At 40.9% G+C, this 20,724-nt stretch overlaps 1 protein-coding gene and 1 long non-coding RNA gene across 2 annotated transcripts in view; one reads left to right on the forward strand and one right to left on the reverse strand.

Moving 5' to 3' along the window:
• The window catches only part of SV2C (synaptic vesicle glycoprotein 2C), a 108,253-nt gene extending 100,342 nt beyond the window's left edge, over nucleotides 1-7,911 (reverse strand). The window contains exon 1 of the mRNA XM_062612372.1: nucleotides 7,510-7,911. The gene's annotated coding sequence lies outside the window, so the exon portion shown is untranslated. The remainder of the gene's footprint in view (nucleotides 1-7,509) is intronic.
• LOC134160439 (uncharacterized) overlaps nucleotides 1-20,724 on the forward strand; it is a 456,110-nt gene that overhangs the window by 413,563 nt on the left and 21,823 nt on the right. The gene's annotated exons all lie outside the window — the stretch shown is intronic.

Here is a 20,724-nt window from a genome sequence, read left to right on the forward strand (position 1 = left end):
AATGTGCAATGCATAAAATATATGGATAAAGGCTTTCAATTCCTATAAAAGTAATTTTTCCTTTGGTTATTTTCAACTTTAATCCTCTTAGGTGCAATAAAAAACTACAAAAGGTGCATACAAAAAATAGAGGGTTTTTTTCCTTTTAAAAATCTTTATGGCCTTCGTAAGGTTTTATAAGGTAGATGTACACCATAAATGAGATATGGGATATTTTTTTCCTTATGGTACTGACAAACATATCCATCTGAATTTTTTCCTGCTAATTATCATGACATTTGCCTAGGCTAACCATGAAGGTTCTATTTAAATACAAGTTTAAGACATGTCTAGATACATGGAATCTTAGAAGGATACAGATTTTCTGGTCAGATACTTATTTACTTATCAGTGTAGTTAAGACTATTTAAAATTAAAGAGAAAATAATTATCAGAGAAAAAAGATCAATGACTTATATAGCCTCTTTTCTACAATAAAACCTCCAGACTGATAGATCCTGAGCCAAATTCCCACTGAATGCAACTCCACTCACCTTATTTGAATTACTGTGGGTTATACTGGGATCTAAATTGGTCAATATACATATGAATGTAGATCTGTAATAATCTATGGCACCCTTCCTCTCACAAATGGGGTGAAGACACTTCTGGATGTCGTCTTAACCAAGACTTAGACCCCTATAGTACCTGATAGCTCAGTGGGACACTTATCTTCATGCTGTTTATAGGCAGTCATCCCAAAATATTTTTAATGGGTTACCACACTTCAAAAATTGCACAGTACTGTAACACATTTCTAACAGATAATGGGAAATATTTTCTACAACAAAAATCAGGGCCTCTGTACCAATGCCAGTATAACGGCAAAGGGACAACATTCTAACTTATGCTGCTATGCACCACAGTGTACCCCGTAGTAATGAAGGATAATCGCATCCTGGGATGCATTAGCAAGCGTTTTACCTACAGTAATTATTCCTCTCTGCTTGTGAAGCTACTTCTAGTTTAGTGTGTCCAATTTTTCTCCCCTTACTAGCAGGTAATAATAAGGAAGAAACCCTTCATGATGAGGCCAGTGAAGCACAGGAATGGTTGGAGGTTTGGAGATATTCAACCTTTGACAGGGCAAGGCCCTGAGCAATGTAATCTAACTATAAGAGTTTGCTCTGCTTTGGGATGGGGACTGGATGAAGTGACTTCAAGGAGTCCCTTCGGATGTACATTATTCAATTATTCTTTTGCATTGCAGCAGTGTTGTGCAGAAACCTTCTTACAAGTTTTAAACTAGTTAGCCTTGAATGGAAGGCAATCTACCTGCATTGTGGCCCACACTGTAGGATAACCTCAAGCATGTCTGTGGTTTGTTCAGAGCATCATCCTGGTGTACAAGTTTGCAACAGGAATTAGCTATTTTAAATATCTTCACTATGACTATGGCATACTGCAGCTAAGGGTGATGTGGCATGCCAAGGGAAACCAAGGCAAAGACAGACTATATCTGCATAGCAGGGATTCCCACAAGCCTTAATACTCCTTGGTTTGTTTGTTGGGTTTCGTTGGGGGGGGGGGGGGAGGGGGAGAGGGAGGGTTCTTGTTTGTTTTGTTTTTTTCCTGGGTTTTTACTGGGGTGTTTTTTATTTGTTTGTTTGGTCTGTGGTTTTCTTTTTTCTGGACATATCGCCCACAAGCCACAGGCACACAAGCTAATGAGTTCGTTAGTGATATGTCTTGTATCAGTAAGCACATTTTTCTCTAACAGTCTCCCTGTTGCCAGAACTTGATTTCTTTAACAAAGCTGAGTGGAAATAGCAGTTGAGTTGTTAGAAAATAAGGTGCTGCTCATACACTGAGACAGAACGTTAAAAGGGTAAGTGAATCTGGTGGCAGTGGCTGTCTGTGCACCAGCTAGACATGAAGACAGGCAGAGAGTCCTGCTTACGTGAGGTCTAGACACCAACAAGAATACTGTCCAAAAGCAAAAGCCACTGTCAGCTGCAAGCTGCATGCCAGTGTGAAATGTAGGAGACAGAGACACAAGAAATGTTAATATCTGGTATCTTCATCTACTGTATTTAGAAATACCTTCTTTTATTTGTTCATTAAACCCAGCTCAGTAAAAACTGAGGAAACTTTGCTTTGTAAAATCAAGCATATGCATTTTCTAGACTCACGGGAGACCACAGTAACACTTGGTCTTACCTTTCCTTTCAGGACCAGCCTTGCATGACTTACAAAGTACCCCAAACATTCACAGATCCATAAACCTCTCAAGAAGCACTAACAAGCCATCATTATAAGATCTTCACAGTTTGTACCGAACAAATTACTGTGTTGGTGTGAAAGTTAAAAAGGGAATAATATCGAGTGCTTTCATGTAGGTACAAGAAAGTTATCACAGGTGTGCTGCAGAGAGCTTTCAACACAATCAGGAAATGGAAAAATACACTATTGATCTTATCTTTATTGTTCGGTGCTTGGATATATTTTGTGATGGAATTTTCAAGTGGTTCCTTTTTAATGAAAATGAATACATATTTTCTCCCATTTATACAAACAGCAAGGATGTGAGACATCAGCAGACCAAGAGAAAGGATTTCAAGAATCCACACAGACAAAGGAGAAAAAACCAAAAAGCTACATGCTGGATACCAGCAACTCCCATCTGGAAGTGCTGTTCCAAGGAATCGCTCATTTTCAGCCTTAGGAGCAGTTCAGAGGACCACTTCATTTGTAAGGCTGTGGCAATGACTGGCATCCCTGGATAAAAGCAAAACTTGCCATGTCAGAGCAGGGCAGGGGAGGGGTGAGAAAGGTGGAATCCCATTTACAAAACCATCTTCTTGGGATTAGCAGCGCAGTTTTTTGCAGAAAGAGAAGCTTACCCTCTAGCTCTGTTTGCAACAAAAATGGTGTCACTTAAAGATCCAGAGGGCCTATGAGATGCAATGAGCAAGGTTCTCTCAGTTCCACATTTAACTGTAATAATTTGTTTCTGTGATGTATTTCACAATGTTTTTTCCTATAGAAAACCTCCTATGATCATTAAGGGGAAAAAAATCCTACACCACCCTCTAATGCTGCTACCAACTGTATTCACTGTAATGTGGATTTTCACTCAAAAATCTAGACGTGCTTGTGAGACACAGGCTATCATTGTAGAACAAAGCACGTAACTAGATCCACACAGCCACAACCACAAAAATAACCTGCTGAGAATGAGAGAGCCAGCTACAGGGATGCTGCTTTATCTTAAAAAAAAATCTTGCTGCTGGCAAGGAAACATGAAGCTGCAGCAACACCAGATTTTTCAGGAGTCTCAGATCAGTATAAAGCCTTGTGTGCGTTAAAACAGCTACGTTACATGGTAGGTATCATTCGCGTTTTCAATATGGTGCAGTTTTAGTTGAATTAGAAATATTTGGATGGAATACCCACCTAATTATGAAAATCTCTGACAGTCTGTTGAAGCATGGAAGGTCTTTACTGCCAGCAGCTGGCCAGCAGAAATGCAGTCAGAGGTTAGAATTCAGTCTTAAAAATGAAATGACGTTATGGTATCTTAATCGCATTACACTACATTATACCTTAATCAACATTTAAACTTTTATTAGCCTCTCAGAGGGAAAGTGACTAAGAGTTTGAATCATAGAGGAGGAAAGGATTTGTTCAGCATTGCTTTACCCCCTCTGTTTGTTTTTTAATAAGAGGACAACAGCTTCAGTAATAATCGTGAAAAAGAAATTTGCATTTGATTATATTTAATATACACACATTTATCTCTCACTGGCATAAAAATAGCAACTTGAAACCAAACCTAACATAGCACAGACAGCAACATATATATTTACAGGCAAGTGGGTAATCTGAATGTTTAGGATGTCTCCAGAAGAACCATGTAGCAACACACAAAATTAGAGATGAATTAAAATGGGAGGCTATCAACTGGTGCTTTGTGGAAAAAAAGGTCCACCACGTTTTGTAGCATAGTTATTAGAGAATATATCACATTTAATTAAAAACTGAAACAGCTAATTTAAAAGAAAAATTTAACTGCCTTTTTCTTCCCAGTGTAAATACTTTGAGCATACTTTCAACTAATTTTTCCATTCTAGTGCTTACAAACACTTAAAAGAAGACAAGCTCTAAATCCAGTCATCTGAATAATTTTTAAAAGGACTCTATTCTGTTTCAATAGGAAAATGTTATGCACTACATAATACAAAGGCGGTGGCAGCAGCTGTGCTTTCCCTATCATAGGTTTGCAAACACATTTAATCTAATTGATGAGCTTTTGTTTAAACAACCATTGATATGCATCCTGTGATGCATATGGGTTGCAAAGATTCACAGCAACATACAATCCAAGTGATCTGCCTGTGATGCTGAAACAACTTTTATATGACTGAGAATGAAACATTAGTATTTTCACACAAAACTACTAGCTAACTATATAGCTGAATTCATTGTGCTTCACACCAAAATCTACAATAGATTTTACACCAATTTTAATGGGATGATCAGGACCACTTTGAATAAACATTTGTCCTCTGTGCTCTGGAACACACCATTAAAAAAAAAAAATTGACATCCACCATTACTGCAAACAACTTAAAAGCTTATATACTCAGGTACTTACAAAATTGACTATATGTTTCATATTGTCACCTGAAGTAACATCATGGTTTGCAAACATAATTGATCGCTTCATGCGATTTTCCTTTGTTGCAAACATCTTTCTCGCGTGCTGCTGACAACTGAGAAAAAACCTAACAAACATCTTTGCTTTGCTATTATTAAAAATAATTAGATCTAGCAAACAAATACTCAGAAAAAAATTGGCTTGATATCATTTGGCCAAATACAAATCTATTTTTCCAGAATGCAATGACATTTTACATCAAGTTGCCGTCAGGGAAAGTCTATGTCTAGTCTTCACCACTGGTATTAAGGGTCATCTTTATTGAATAAGCAGTAGGAATACAGCTTCAGAAACACAGACATTAAACAGTTTCTTCCTCTTTTTCTCCAAGTATCATTTGAAGATGTTTGGGAGCTCAATATGTGTCAATAATTTTAATTGACAGTCTTTTTGTTACTATTTGCCTATGCAAAGCTTTTCTGCAAATATAAATGAAAGACTATTTGGAACTTACTGTGACTGTATTTTAGTGTATTTTGCATTTCTCTGGAATACAGAAAAGCTTCGCACTCCCACATTAGAGAAAAATATTTATTTTTGTTAAAAAGGACCAAATCCATAAGATTTAATGTTAACATTTATGGGATGTTGTCATTCCATAAATGGCCAGGTGAGAGGGAAGGGAAGAAAAGGAGTCTTGGCTTTACCATGGTGCCTTGTTCTCTATGAAAACGCTGAATAAATGCACAATTACAGGGAAAATTATGAATATTGCACAAAATAGTGCAATAGTAGTTTTCATTCCCACAGGGACGTCAGTCAAAGAACAAACAATAAGACAAAGAAGATCATTGTAAAACTTCAGTAATTCAGGAGGACATATGGCATAGTTAAAACAGGGCTCTTTCCCATACAGAACTCAGAGGAAAGCAACAGCAGTATACCATTTACAATTTTTCTGATCGAAGAACTTCATTTGCTTTGGGTGTTGCTAGTTTTGTTGGGGGAGGGGGGGGTCTTCTTTTTTTCTTCCCTCCTGCCCCTTTCTTCTCTCCTCTTCCCCCCAGATATTTTGTGGTTAATTGTAATTCATCAGGAAGTTCCTTCCAAAATCTCCTTACATCTCTGCTTCCAGTTCTATCTGCAATTCCCCCACAAAGCAGTAATTTTGGCAGTTTGTGCAACCTCTACAGATCAATTCAGCATCTCCCTCTCCCTTCTAAGGCAGAAGTTGCTGTGAGCTCCCTGCACTGCAGCGCAATGCAGCCCAAGTATCAGCAGTTACCAGTTGTGTTCGGCTGAGTAGGTTTCCCTTGTGTTGTACTAACCACTGCAATCTGCCGCCCCCTCCACAAGAGTTACACTCATCAGCCTCCTAACCCTGTAAGGAGAGCAGGGTACTATCAGTCACAGAGGAGTCTCACGATGATATTGGCTTCTTTTGAAGAGATGATCTGCCTCCTCCCTGCCTATCTTTATATGCGTCTTTCTCATCTTTTCCTTCTCACCTCAGCCTCCCCATTTCCGTACAGATGTGCCATGGCTGCCCCATGACTCAGCTCCCACTCTCGCCCCCTACTCGCACTGCGCCCACACTGCTTGGCAGGATTAGGCTCCCAAGACTTGTCAGCGACCTCCATGCTCCGTTACCCCCATTTCAATCTGCCCTCAGGTCCCTGGGGTGTCCTGCCTCCACTCAGGACTGCCAGACCCGCTCTTTGGCCTTTTTGCATCCCTTCTGTCTTGCTATCCTCTCAAAATTGGATGGAGTCGCCCCCCAAAACGTCACCATCCCATGGCTCTTCCTAACCCTAGGACTAGGACTGTGACTTCTCTGTGCTCCCCTGCCCATATACTGCCAGAAGCATCTCAGAATCTAAATTCCTAAAGCACTAAGAAAGCAGTAACTTGGTGTTTTGGCAAAGTCCTTTCCTAAAGCTGCAAGACAGTCCACCCTCCCCTCTGTGGGTCACGAATGCTAAACCATTCTCCCAACATAGTCAGTATGAGTTACAGTCCTTGAAGCAACCTAGAGTGAGAAAAGCAACAGTTTCCAAAAACACCTAAATTGTTTGGGGTTTCGGTGGGTTTTTTGTTTGTTTTGTGGTTTTTGTTTGGTTTGGTTTTTTTTTTGTTTGTATTTTTGTTTTTTTTTGGTTTTTTTTGGGGGGGGGGGGAGAGAGAGAGAGAGTTGGGTTGGTGGGGTTTTTTGTTTGTTTTTCTGTTGCAGGGTCCAAAACCCTACCGTTTCTCTTCTAAACACATCTTAGAAAGTGTCGGTTCCCTAAAGAGCTGGAGTCTTGACACCCTTCTTGCATCTTTGATTCTCTTTGCCATCCTTATCGCTAGGACATCTGTAAGCATGTTTTCTTCAAACATTTGGAGTCTGCGAACCTCAACACCCCTGGTTTTTGCTCCCCTAGTGTGCAAAAGTTCTGCCAGCGTTAATATGCCTGTCAGCTTCCAAAGCAGAGATTAGACCTAGCTCGGATCTGTGCAACCTAGTCTAACTGCGCAGAAGAGCGACCGAGCTCTTGATAGAGCTGGAGTGAGTAGCTGCCGAGCACAGGCTGGTCCTCCAGCTCACAGCCGAGAAGCGAGGGAACCCCGAGCTCCCTGCACCGCCCGGCCCGCCCCGCAAAGAGCTCTTCCCGCACCCCAGCGAGCAAACCCCCCGAAAGTCCGGTGGAAAAAGTTGAAGTCCAGAAAAAAAAAAATAGGAAGAAAAAAAAAAGGAAATAAATTAAAAAAAAAAAAAAAAAGAAAAAAAAGAAAAGGAGAAAAAAAAAAGAAAAAAGAAAAGAAAGGAAAAAGGGGAAAATTGCTCGGGGAGCAGCAGCGGCCGTCTGATTGCCCGGAGCATCACTTACCGAGCGGCGGGGCAGCGGCGGAAAGCTGCGGAGCGACTGGGCTGCGGGGCGTTCCCGGCTCCTCCGCTCCCCGCCTGCCTCCTGCTCCCGGCGAGCTGCTGTGGGAGGGAGCGCCGAGCCTCCCGGAGAAGCCGCCAGGCGTGACGGACCAGAGGAGGGGCGGACCGAAGTGGAGGTGTGGGCTTCGCTTTGCGGTGAAGCCTCTGCGGCAGTGCTGTGGAGAGACGGGGAGCGCAGAGGGGTGCAGGGCGGCGCGGCGCGGAAGCAGGCGCGGGCGGCCGCCGCCACCATCAATAATTGAAGGCGTGGGGATAGGGGAGGGGGATCCCTGCCGCAGGCAGCAGGAGAGAGGGAGGCACAGAACCGCCCCCCCCCCCCCCCCCCCCGCGGGGAAGGCTGGGAAGCCTCTGCGAAAACAAGCCCTTTTTACCCGGTATAAGGGGAAAACAGAAACAGTGACATCCACACATGCACTTATTTCAGAAGACAGTGTTTTATGAGAAGTGGTGTCAGGGCAGAGCATATGAAACGGCTTGTTTCAGAACGGGTTGCAACAGGGCCTCCGACTACCGAAAGATCTCTCCAGCCTTCCTCCTTGCTGTCTTCCAGGAGCACAGGCCATGAGCAGTTCACAGCAACAGTGCGAAGCTGCCTGCACTCCACATGCAAAGACTGTGTGTAGAGATCAGGGTGAAGGAAGTGAAGTTGGTCTAGGAAGTCCCACAAGCAAGATTCATGTCCTTGTGTGGAAAAATGCCTGACTATGAGAAGAGTGAAGCATTGAAAGGATTGCCTTGGGTGATGGTGGAATCCCCGTCATCCATGGCTTTTAAGAAAAGCATATATTTGAAGATGATTGATTGATTTGTCTTGCAAGAAATGGATAACTGGATTACCTTGTGAAGCGTTTCTTTGGACTCATGTTCTATGAACAGTAGGAGGCGTTTATGTTTATTACCAACAGAATTTTTAATGCAGTGGGTCATGATGGACTGAAAGTGATAGCATAACTTTGTTGTACTAGGTGTAACAGCCACTGTAGAATAAAGAATGTGGAAATGGTTCCTCCTTTATGTGCATTTACCTGCAATTTCACTGGCAAAGTGTATAATGTGACAAACATAGTGGTACCTCCAGAGTGAAGACATCAGAGAAAGTAAAGACAGTAGGTAGGACTCTGTATTAAAGCTACTTTTAAAAATCATCAAATATTCCACCAGCTTTATTAACCAATGAGGGTCTTGGATTCATCTCCAGAATGTGTTAAACCATGCAGTATACCTGTAATAGCAAGGTAGAGTAATAGGCAGATACCACCACTGCTTCTGCCTTGTAGCCAGCGCATGCCTAGTTTGTGGCTTCCGCAGAGCTGCAATTTCTGCTTTGGTAGTTCTGCCTTGGAGTCTTCCTGTCAATACTGTGAGTTTATATGCATGTTTTCCTATGCTCTGAAATGCTTTTCCTTTCCTCTGTTGTTCAACAAAAGACTCAAACAGCAAGGAAACTGGCTTATTGATCAGCTACCCAGAGGGAAAAGACTAGTTGAACTATGTATGGAGTGCTGTCAAGTGTGAACACAAGTGGAGAAATAGAAAAGAAATACCTATTACTTTTCTGTCCTTTTCAGTAATCCTAGCATTAGAAAATTTTACCTGGTGTTAGAAAATGGCAGCTCTTGGTTAGTAAACTAAACTTGCCATGTACAATATACAAGAAAAACAAAGATTCCAAAATTTTCCTGTGGCAACAAAAGACTGTTTGTGCTACACAACAAGAATGATAGGAAAATGTTGTTTCCATACATTTACTGTTGACTATCTAATAGGAACATTTCTGTATATGAAATGCATCTTAAACCAACCCCACTCTGTTTTACTGACACAAATTGATTAGGACAGAAGACAGGCTCCTTGTGTGTTCTTGAGTAAATGTAGCAACTAACTCTGAAAGAAAACACACCACCACACTCTAGGTTTTGAATATATAGGACTAAAATGCTAAGGAAAATCGATCAGTGTGATACAAGCACAACAGACAGACTAAAGGCTTTTTTTAACCTCACTTTCAGATTCCAGAAAGGGCCACTAAAGCAGCCACGTACCTCTTCGCCTACTACATTAGACAGAGGAAGGCTCACACGGTAGGTTTCAGTCATTTCTAAGAAACAGGCAGATAGACTGAAGGATAAACCCAGGAATCTTTTTCACAGAAGTAAAAGTTGTGCAGTTTCATGGTCGAGTTACTGAAGTAACACTGCTGCTGCTGCAGAGAACAGCTCTTCCACTTGTCTGCATGCTCTGCCAATTTCTTAGCATCAGCTTTATTGTTTGTGTGGTTTCAGGGAAAAAATGGGCTGGTGAGGAGATTCAAAGCAGAATAAGCTGCAATTAAGCTTATGATACCTGCTTCTCTGCTAGTTATCTGTAGAGACTCCATGACATATTCATTTACAGCTATCACAGACCAAATAACAAAGTTTTTTTTTCTAGTGAAAGATCTGGAATATGACTTCATACATATTGCATTTAAACGAGGCAATGCGAAATGAAAAGAATATAAAGTGCACAGAAATATTTAGGGTTAATCCTCAGCAATGAGTCCTCTGAACTGCTGTGGTAAGCAGCTTACCTCAGTCACTAAAGCACTTCTTTATTTTATTGTATGCACTGTATAAACTTTTCAGACTACACCTTTGCACAGTAACCTAATAGAACAGGACCCAGTCCTGAATAAGACATTTGGACACCTCTTTATTTCAAATAAATAACAGCAGGAAAAGGTCACTTAAATGTGCAGAAGGAATTCATTATGGTTACAAGTGACAGAGGCAGAAAAATATTTCCACAGTTTGTCTAAAAGACAAAGAATAATTAAGTTTTCTTTATTTTTTCTTTAAGTTTTCTTTAGTGATATATGAGATACTTGTCTGAATCTGACCCTGAAGATAGTGTATCATAATGCTTAGCTACATCTAATTAGAAATATTAGACAAACATAAAAACCACTACAGTAAAAGGGAAAGATCTGATACTTCTTTGCTGTCAAATAAAAATCACCTTTTAAATCAGCCTATTTCACCGTGATTCATACACATAATACATCAGACCATGTTTTCCTGTGGCCTTATTAAACAAAAAAACAAACAAACAAAAAACAAACAAACAAACAAAAACAAAAACAAACAAACAAACAAAAAACGCTAACCAACCAACCAACCAAGCAAGCAAAAAACCCAAAAAAAAGTGACAGGTAAAGGCTGACATTGAGAAAAATATCCTCTATCTCTTCTAGAACTGAAAGTAAAAAAATCGCTAAATATATCTTCATATAATGTAAGCAGGAGCAACATTATCAGCTGATTAAATACTCTACCAACTGGAGGAATATTAACACCTAAATACTTTTGGTCATCATACAAACATGAAAAACATATCTCTCACCTTCTTCACATAACATGTTTCTCTCTTGTCTTACTGCTGCCTAAATTTCAAATCTGATTGGTAGGAATGAGTGGCTTCCTGGACAAGAAGGAACATTAAATGTGCATCTCCTAAATCCTAGTTTAGGGTCTTCTGCTGACCTGCTGCACTGACCTTGAACAGATCATCTCCTCAAGCCACAACTTCATTTCTTGTTCTTTTCTGGACTTGTCTATTTAAGATGTTGTGTCTTAGACATAAGAATAATATGGTTGCACTGCATATGTGCACTGTTCTCATAATTAGTGTTGAAAATAATTTGTAATTCATACACCTCTGTATCTAAATATAATAAAAGATTTAGGCTTCATTTCTGCAAAGACTACTGCATTTCTAGCTGGAGGTCTGTGACTAGTGGAGTCCCTCAGGGGTTGGTGCTGGGACCAGTGCTGTTCAGTATTTTCATCAATGACCTGGATGAGGAAACTGAATGTACCCTCAGCAAGTTTGCTGATGATACTAAACTGGGAGGAGTGGCTGACACACCAGAGGGCTGTGCTGCCATTCAGCGAGACCTGGACAGGCTGGAGAGTTGGGTGGAGAGGAACTTGATGAAATTCAACAAGGGCAAGTGTAGAGTCTTGCATCTGGGGAAGAACAACCCCATGTACCAGTACAGGCTGGGAGCTGACCTGCTGGACAGTAGTGAAGGGGAAAGGGACCGGGGGGGTCCTGGTGGACAGGAGGATGACCATGAGCCAGCAATGTGCCCTTGTGGCCAAGAAGGCCAATGGCATCCTAGGGTGCATTAGAAAGGGTGTGGTTAGTAGGTCAAGAGAGGTTCTCCTCCCCCTCTACTCTGCCTTGGTGAGACCGCATCTGGAATATTGTGTCCAGTTCTGGGCCCCGCAGTTCAAGAAGGACAGGGAATTGGTTGAAAGAGTCCAGTGCAGAGCCACAAAGATGATTAAGGGAGTGGAACATCTCCCTTATGAGGAGAGGCTGAGGGAGCTGGGACTCTTTAGCTTGGAGAAGAGGAGACTGAGGGGTAATCTCATCAATGTTTACAAATATGTAAAGGGTGAGTGTCAGGATGATGGAGCTGGGTTTTTTTCAGTGATGTCCAGTGATAGGACAAGGGGCAGTGTGTGTAAACTGGAGCATAGGAGGTTCCATGTGAACACCAGGAAAAATTTCTTTACTGTGAGAGTGACAGATCACTGGAACAGGTTGCCCGGGGGGTTGTGGAGTCTCCTATGTTGGAGATATTCAAGGCCCACCTGGATAAGTTCCTGTGTGATGTGCTCTAGGTTACCCTGCTCTTGCAGGAGGGTTGGACTAGATGATCTTTTGAGGTCCCTTCCAACCCTTAGGATTCTGTGATTCTATGATGTCAACTAAGTACGATGTTCAGTTGAATCTCTGAGGAATACCCCTTGTATAAAGCAGTTCTATTCAGTGCTGTAAATCTCTACAGCAGCAAGGTCTAAAATTGTAACAAGATAATTCCTATTTTTCTTCATGGCAATAAAAGCTTAATCAAAAAAAAAAAAACCAAACAAAACAACCCCCCAGAAAAAAAAGATACTGTTTAATATTTTTCAGTGTGTATGTTAATGTACATGTACAAGTGTATTGAACTTGTGATGAATTCTGAATCACATAAAGCATGTAATCTGTAATTAGCTTCTTTTTCAAACATCATGTTGCTTCTGTGGTTGATCACTTATTAAAGTGATTTCTGATACTGTCATGTACTGTTTGGAGTGGCTTATTCTTTCAGGTTTACACAGTGCTACAGCATACATCATACTCGAGCACAATTCATGCTCATACATACTGTCTTCAATACTGGGGACACCATGCAGATACTAGGAAGAAAATTCCTGATCAAAGAACACAAATATGAATTTAACCCAAGGAGAAGTCATTTAGCAACATCAATTTGATGGATGGACCACTCGGTGGATAAACAACTGGCTGGATGGCCGCACACAAAGAATTGTGGTCAATGGCTCAGTGTCCAGCTGGAGACCAGTAACGAGTGGTGTCCCTCAGGGATCGGTGTTGGGACCGGTCTTGTTCAACATCTTTGTCACCGACATGGACAGTGGGATTGAGTGCGCCCTCAGCAAGTTTGCCGATGACACCAAGCTGTGTGGTTCGGTTGATTGGCTGGAGGGAAGGAATGCCATCCAGAGGGACCTGGTTCTATGATTCTATGAAAATCATGAAACTGAAAGAGGTCTGCAAGAAATACTTTTATTTATTATTTTATTCATTATTTTCACTTATTGATTGATAAAATGGCAGATGAATTTAAAAGGTGCTAAATGCAATTCAATGTGTACTTATGAAAACAATGTCTTCTATGTGCACAGTGATACGACCTAGAATTGAGAACCCTGCTACAATGTAACCTGCCTTGTTAGTATGTTACATTAAGTATCTCATGTTGAATATATTCACTTTTGTTACTTAAATACACCTTCTTTCAAAAAGCAAACAAACATTTCTATTGTGGCATGACAAACTGGTGCAAACCAGTTTTAAAGCTCTTTTACCCACAACACAGCATATATATTATGCCATGTTTTCACCTAAATAAAACTTGTAAGGTGCCTTTTCATATTCCTGACAGGCAATGCTGAAGTGTCTAGAGGCTATGCAATGAACCTATATTTTCATAGCTACATATTTGTACCTGTATTCTTTGAGGTATATTCTCTGGGACTAGGTAAATGGCATGAAGATGAAATGGCATGGCAATGAAATTATGCCAGGATTACCTTTTAAATTAAGAGTATGCTCAAGGGAATATTTTATCATTTAAAATCTGTACAAACCATGTAAATAATCTGGTCATTCAATCATAAACCCACAGTCTTTCTGCAGGTATCTCAGTCATGCATGTGATGCCCAAGGGTGTTGAATTTCGTATACGTATATAAGGAATAATGAAAAGCTATGTTAATCATGACTGAAACTTTCCTATGGCATGTATGAGCATCTGAAGAAACTTGCAAACATTGTTTGTAGTACGAAGCTAGAACATATCACAGAGCTGAAATATGAGTTGATACGCTAGCTTCACAAAGAATCCGTAAAAATAACAAATATAATGGGCTACACTCGAACAGTGTTACTTATTCATTGTACCATTTCTATTTTTTTTCCATATAAGATGGTGAAACAAGTGTATTTGTCCTACTGAATTTCTAAGAGAAAACAAGTTAATCCCAAGATCAATAGAAATTCCACAGAAGACTTTTTTCATTACATATATTGCTCCGACATTCAATCAAAGACCAGAATAAAGACCAAAAAAAAAAAAAAAAATCAAATTCTGAAGATAAAATAACAAGAGTTAAGAAGTAGGTCTATACAAAACACTTATAAGAAGTGGCATTAAATCAACACCATTAAACACATACAGTGCGCTTTCCACATGCATTGCTCATTCTGGATCAAGTTAATGAAAAGAATCTAACTTTCCTGGATTTCTTCTAGCCAGGTAGCAACTCTAGAAGCCTTTCCTTAGTTTTTTTTTAACACTGAGCATAAAATACTTCAGAACCTTCATTAGTTTCTTTTCTATTGTGTCTTCTGAGTCATCCTGACAGATTTTGAGCCTTACACATATAAAAAGCTCCTTTAGAACTGCATTTCTAGAAGTATTTTAATTTGGGCATCCTGATCTTCATCAGAAAGCAAATTATTTGATGATTATTTGGTGCTTCAGGAATTCATCAGTTCTCCTCACGTTCTTACCAAACACTAACAGTGCTAAATCAGCAAGAAATAATATACTGGATTGCAGAGATTTTAAATATAAGAAACTGTATTTAGAAAGAAAACACATTTTACTTGTTCATAAGCTTAGAAACATATTGCTTAAAGTGGAAAATGCTCTATGAAACAAAGTAAAAGAGTTCATGAAGTTAGTGAATACAACATGTTGTGATTTGGCTACGGGGGTACCCTATGGACTACATAACTTAATTTGCTTCTAAAAGTAAAGCCCAAATTCCCTATAACTAATGCTTTTCCCTGGAGTATCTCCGTTGGAGACACCCAGTGGAATACCTGACACACTGTTTTACAAAACGACAACTGGGATCAGTGTGTTTGCTGTAGTACATGAATTTGTTGAATGCTGCTTTTATAAAAGGCAATTCAGTTCAACAGAATTAAACAAATGGGTCAAATCTTGCTTACATTAGACTACTCATCACCTGAAAATGGAGGCAATTTCTTCAGCATAAAGGCCTTATGGCTGTTCACACAGAAGGGAATTACTCCAAGAAGTGTCAGTAATTTGAAAAAAAAAAACAAAACCAAAAAACAAACAACCCCCCACCCCCCAAAAAAAAAATCAAAAACCAACCAAACAAAAAAAGAACCCCCAACCAACAACAAAAAACCAAAACCAAAACCAAAACAAGCAAACAAAAAAAGACAAAACAACCCAACAAAAAAAACAAAAGAACACAAGATTTGGCTTAGGATTTCCATCCAGAAGAGTAAAGCAAATCTGTGAAACAGCCTTTTAACTCTAAGTTGCAACTAACAGCATTTATAGAACTGAATAATTCTTTTCTTAGTACAAAGGGAAGTAAAACCACAGGTCTGAAACAAATCGGTGAAAATCAGTACTAAATTCTGCAGCAAGACACAAAATCCCTGTCTTAGAATTGCTGTATTTTATATTCCTGTACAACACCCAGACAATGACACTCTGAGGTGACTGGTTTCCACATGCATTTAGTGGTCAAATTAGCACCAAACGTTCAAGCATATAAGCAAAAGCTGAAATTACATTGAAACTGTAAATAAGGGTGATCACATCCTATTCTTATCCTTCCTAGTAGGAAGTTTCATGCTATGCTCCTTGCTTTGTAAGTGATACCTAGTTTGCAAATATCCTGTGTGCAGTCATGAATCCTAGATCCAACTACTTTACAGCTTGCCAGGAGAAGGGCACATCAGTTTGCAGTGCGTTATTGTCCTGGGTTCAGCAGTAGCAGTCAGTTTTTCTCCTTCTTGGTAGCTGGTGCAGTGCTGTCTTTTGACTTTCAGCCTGGGAACAGTGCTGATAACGCCGATGCTTTCAGTTGTTGCTCAGTAATGTTTATCCTGACCAAGGACTTTGTGAGGCTCATGCTCTGCCAGGGCAGAGGAAGCAGAGCCAGGACACCTGACCCAAGCTAGCAAAAGAGGTAAAGAGGTATTCCATACCACAGCACGTCATGCCCAGGGGGGTAACTGGGAGTGCCCCGGAAGGACACGGGGTCTTCTGGGTTGGACTTGTTTTTCAGCGGGTGGTATCATATTCTCTTCCCTTGTTATTTTCTCTTATCATTGTTGTCGTTGGTGGTAGCAGTGGTGATTTGTGTTGTACATTGGTTGCTGGACTGTTCTTGTCTCAACCCGTGGGAGTTGCGTTCTTTCAATTCTCCTCCCCATCCCTCTGGGAGCAGGGAATGGGAGAGCCCCGGGGGGGGTGGGGGGGTGGGGGGGTGGCAGATGCGGGCCTCGACTGCTTCCAGACTGGCACCACTCACTCACTGGGAGTGAGTGAACGAGCTGGCTGGCTGGGTTTAAACCACGACAGTTATGTACAGGCTATGAGTCTGTTATGGAGAACAACCCCTGAGATGTTTTATATTTAAGGATCAGGAGCCAAATTTTGATGTCACTTAAACTAGCAGAGATTCTGCATTTTGGCAGGAGTAGAACTGAGCTGCAAATCTGCTAAAGAGTACTCACGGCTATGTGTAAATAACATGTTCCAAGAGAATGTCTCATTGCAAATATAATCTCATTAAACATTTAAAAAACAGAGTGAAATTAGGAGTTCCTATAGAGTGCATCCATCAAGCTGCTTCTTATTTAAAGAATAAGGAGGACTCATCAACATAAATCCAAAACATTCAGAAATCCTCCGGTATGACACAAATGTTGCCACAGCTGTAGAAGGGGTAAGTCTGAATCTTGTCTTTCCCTGCCTCTCCCCTACCCTTTATCCTAGAATTATCTGAATCAGCTATATCAAACACCTACACACAGAATTACTATTTTGGCAATTCATTTGAAACACTCACAGGCCCACAGTTATAAGGAAATCTTTGAAAGCTGAACTTGAAACATGTTGTTTCGCCCAGTGATCAGTTCACATAGGAAGGGGTCTAAGTAAATAGTCATATGACTAACAACTCACTAACATTCACACGAGTTTTTGAAGGATGTTTATTTTTCACTCTTGCTCCCCAAGTGATGCCTGTATCTAAATTATAAAACTGTGCCCTGTCAAATAATTTGCAAAACTGATCTAAAAATGCTTAGTAAGCCTTTTTTTCAATAGCAGATAATTAAATTTATCATAATGTTATCAAGAAATTTATTTAGATTTTTCCATTTCTGGGCAGTATTACTGATTTAACTTTTACCTTGAATAATTTTTCCAACTGTCTTTTGCAGCTCTTCAATTAGTTTTTTCTCTGACATTATTTCTAACATTAAGAAAGTTAGTTCCCAAAATGAGAAAACTGGTATAAAAAGCCCACCAAAATTTAATTTTCTTTTATGGTGACACAGCTTTTATATCCAAAACTGATAAAGCTATAAGGGAGCATTAGAAATCTACATTGGTCTCTATTTTTAAAAAGAATGTCAAAATGCTAATGCAAAATAATATAAATTTGGACAAAAAACACCATATAGGAAATATTCTCATGAAAGATTTCTGACTTCTGCTGTTTCATAAACAATTAAAGGACTTGATTTAAATTAATCACTGTTTTTACAGAAACATGCAGCTGCAGTTGATCTTATCTCCTACTTACCAAGTTACAAATTTGCCTTAGATCACATACATAAAATATAATAGTACATAAGCAAGGATACAACAGAAAGTGAGATTTTAGTTTTCTTCATCCAATTCTTTTCTGAATACATATGTTCAAATTGAGAATTTTGTTGCTAGGAGCAACACCATACAAAGCATTCTCTCAGCTGCCTCAGTTACTCCAGCTCCATCTACTTATCATCACATGTAATCTCTACATGTAATGTCCTCACTACTAATTTTATTCTCATAAACTTCAAAGTCAACCATTTCTTCCAGAAAGCCCACAGAGGCAATCATCCAAATGGTTGTTTTGTTCCAATAACCTATCCAGAAATGGAATGATGTTACAGAAGAGAGAAGTAAAAAATACCAGAGTTTGGTCAATGCCAAATGTTGATTCCCAAGACACTAAAAATAGCACATCTTCCTGAAATTCTTTCACTCTAGGAGGAACTTTTGACTAATATTGAGTATGCTGGCAGACATGTGATGGATGAGAATACAATCAGAAGTACATACAGACAATCACTGTAGAAAATGGGGATTGCTGAGCCTTCTCAGGATGAAGTCACTCGTAGGTAAAATGATGTTCACCTACCTCTTTTGTACTTTTCAAAATGGGTGTAAATCTGATAACTTCTGCATCTAGTTACCTGATTTATGCCCTTACATGAATTTATTAGAAAAGCTTAAATACATAAGGACCTTCAGGTACATTAAGGGCTAGAACTTATCTAAATGTGATTTCCCATGTTTGGTTGCTCAACTTGAAATGTTTCTAGGAATCTGATCACCAAGTTTAGTAACTAGAAATCTAAATGAAGGTAAATTATGTCTGTGATTAGGTCTGGATTTAAAAAAATATATGCCTAATGTCAGGAAGTAGCAGGAGCAGGCTGCTCAACATCAGCAGCTCAACATGTGAGCTAAACATGAGAGAAAGGCAGGCAGTGGCAGTGACAAGAAGCACAGGCTCACAACAACCTAACAAGGCAAGCAGGACAGGTCCAGCGACAGTAACAAAGTTCAGCTTAGAGTCCTGATCCTCAGACAAGTCCACAGGCATGCAGCAGGTCCAAGGTCAAGCCAAGAAGCTGAGTCAGCACGTCAGTGACAACATCAGGTCTGGAGACAGCAAACAAGACCAGCCGCAGTCCACTGACACCCAGTCAAACCCACAAAGATAACGCAAGTCTGGGATGAAGGTAGGTCAGGAGGTCAGGGCTGGAGGGCAGGAAAGTGCATTGCCAGGCATGGGAAGGGTAGCTACAGTGAAGGCTGAGGGCAAAGACCTGGGCTTAAGAGCAGTTTCCAAGCAAATGGGGACAGGGTTACACTTACAGAATCATAGAATAGAATCACAGAATCAGCTAAGTTGGAAAAGACCTTTAAGATGATCATGTCCAACCATTACCCCAGGACTGCTAAGACCACCACTAAACCACATCACTGAAGGCCTCATCTATACAGTTTCTGAACACTTCCAGGGACAGTGATTCCACCACTGCCCTGGGCAGCCTGTTCCAATGCCTGAGCACCCTCTCCGTGAAGAATATTTTCCAAATATACAACCTAAACCTACCCTGGCGCAGCTTGAGGCCGTTACGTCATCCTATCACTTGTTACCTGGAAGGATAGACCGAACCCACCTCATTACAACCTCCTTTCAGGTAGTTGTAGAGAGTGATGAGGTCTCCCCTGAACCTTCTCTTCTCCAGACTAAATAACTCCGGTTCCCTCAGCCACTTCTCATCACACTTGTGTTCCAGACCCTTCACCACCTCCATTGACCTTTTCTGGACCCACTTCAGCATCTCAGTATCTCTTTCCTAGTGATGGGCCAGGAACTGAACACAGGATTTGAGGTGCAGCCTCACCAGTGCCCAGTACAGGTCGATGATCACTGTGCTGGCCCTGCTGGCCACACTATTGCTCATACAGGCTAGGGTGTTGTTGGCCAGCTTATGCCCAGTTAGCCTGGCACAAGCTGGCTCATGTTCAGCTCTGTCAACCAGTGTCCCCAGGTCCTTTTCCATGAGAGGCTTTCCAGCCACTCTTCCCAACGCCTGGAGCGTTGCATGGGGTTGTTGTGGCTCAAGTGCAGAACCTGGCACTTTGCCTTGTTGAATCTCATGCAATTGGCCTCATCCTATTCATCCAGCCTGTCGAGATCCCTCTGCAGAGCCTTCCCACCCTCCAGCAGATCAACATTCCCATCCAGCTTGGTGTCTGCAAATTTATTGAGTGTGCACTCAATTACCTCATCCAGATCATCAGTGAAGATCTTCACCCACAAACATTTAGCCTTCTCACTCCCAACATTGAACTCAAGGCAGTCAATGCACTCCCTGACATACAACGCAACCCCACCACCTCTTTTTCCTTGACTATGCCTTCTGAAGAGCCTTTAGTCATCCATTGCAGCACTCCAATCATACAAATTATTCCATCATGTTTCTGTGGTGGTGACTATGTCATAATTGCCCTGCTGCATAATGGCTTCCAGCTCCTCTTGTTGCCCAGGCTGCAGACATTGACGTAAACGAATGTAAATTGCCCTGTGGATCTGGGCTCCAACAGCAGCATGCTACCCCATGGCTCATGTTCAGTGAGCCTGATGTTTTCCCCTTCTCCCTTCAAACCTAGTTTAAAGCCCTCTTTAAAGCCCTGCTAGCTCCTGGGCTAGGATCCTTTTCCCCCTCTGGGACCCCTGTCTGCCTCCAGCAGGCCCAGTGCTGTGTAGGCTGACCCATGGTCAAAACCCCCTAAATTCCGGCGCTGGCACCAGTCAGAGAGCCAGGAATTAAGTAGTGATATTTTTCTGATGTAACCATTGTCATTGTGACTGTCAGGAAGGATGAGAACACTGCTTGGGCTCCCAGCCCCTGAGACAGTTCCCCCAACACCCCCAGTTTGTTTCCTGAAGTCCTTCTTGAGTCCCCTCAC

Source organism: Pezoporus occidentalis, unplaced genomic scaffold (genome assembly GCF_034315485.1).
Source record: "Pezoporus occidentalis ecotype Australia unplaced genomic scaffold, CSIRO_AGI_Poc_V1 ctg16, whole genome shotgun sequence".
NCBI classification, from domain to species: Eukaryota; Metazoa; Chordata; class Aves; order Psittaciformes; family Psittacidae; genus Pezoporus; species Pezoporus occidentalis.